Here is a 1531-nt window from a genome sequence, read left to right on the forward strand (position 1 = left end):
AAAAAAAAAGACCAGGCTAGGCTGCCAAATTGACACTCTGTCCCTAAGACAAAACAAAATACCATAGCACTATTGGGAAAACGTAAATTTGGAGGTAGGAAGAGCTCATGATTCTAAGATAGAAGGTAAATTTTTGTTTTTATTAGAGTTTCTATTGTTGTGATAAAACACCATGACCAATAGAAACTTGGGGAGTGGGCAGTGGTGGCACACGCCTTTAATCCAAGCACTTGGGAGGCAGAGGCAGGCAGATCTATGAATTCAAGGCCAGCCTGGTCTACAGAGTGAGTTCCAGGACAGCTAGGGCTACACAGAGAAACCCCGTCTTGAAAAAAAAAAACAAAAACAAAAACAAAAACAAAAAACAAAAAAAGAAACTTGGGGAGAAAATGGTTTATTTCAGCTTTCAGTTCTATATCATAGTTCATTATCAAATGGATTCAAAATAGGAACTCAGGGCCGGAGCTCAAGACAGGAACTGAAGCAGTGGCCATGGAGAAACACTGGTTATTGTCTTGCTCTCCATGACTTATTCATCCCACATCTAGGACCACTAGCCCAGGGGTGGCATCACACACAGTGAGCTGGGCCCTCCCACGTCAACCATCAATCAAGACAACGTACACAGGCTTGGCCACAGGCCAATTTGGTGGTGACATTTTCTCAGCTGAGATACCCTCTTCCCAAGTGACTCCAGCTTGTGTCAAATTGACATGAAACCAGCCAGCAATCTCCCACAGGTTTAGTCCAGTTTAGTCCACAGCTGATGCCTAGAACTGAACAACTCAAAGAATAGCCATAAAAGCACATTGTTTAGTGAGATGGTGGTCAGTCACCAAAAAGATTGTTCTAATATTTTGAATGGGATGTTGTCTATGGACAGAGGAAGTAGAGGAATTTGGATTATAGTTTCATAGAACTGTGTTTCCCGAAAGCACATAAGTCTCTGCCTTTATCGTTTGCTGTTGTTGAGGGATGCTCTTGCTGTGTAGCCCATGCTGTTCGTGAACTTGTGATCTTCCAGCCTCAGTCCCTAGAATTGACATTAGAAGTATGGGACACCACGCCTCACTGTGTGCATCCTTTGGATAAAAACGTCAGACTGGGCTACCTCAATGACAGAACACATTTCCTCAGCATCGTAAGGACCTGGGTTCTGGAGCTAGAGAGATGGATGGCTCAGTGGTCAAGTATACTAGCTGCTCTTTAAGACAGGCCCAGGGTTTGATTCCCTGAATCCTCATGACCTCTAATAACTGTCTGTAACTCCTGTTCCAGGGGATGTGATGCCCATTTCTGAACTCCATGGGCACTGTATGCTTGTGGTGCATTGCTACGCACACTCGTCTACTCCAGTCACATCCATAATATCGGGGATAAAATCCTGATAAAGGATAAGAGGCAATAAGACTTCAAAAGGAGATCTGTGCCTCCTGGATTTCAGACAGTCGCTGGTATCCCAGCGTGTTTCAGATCAGTCTTTCCAATCATCAACACGGCCTCATAATTAGGCATAAAGCTACCCCAAGTA

This window comes from Mastomys coucha, unplaced genomic scaffold (genome assembly GCF_008632895.1).
Source record: "Mastomys coucha isolate ucsf_1 unplaced genomic scaffold, UCSF_Mcou_1 pScaffold16, whole genome shotgun sequence".
NCBI lineage: Eukaryota > Metazoa > Chordata > Mammalia > Rodentia > Muridae > Mastomys > Mastomys coucha.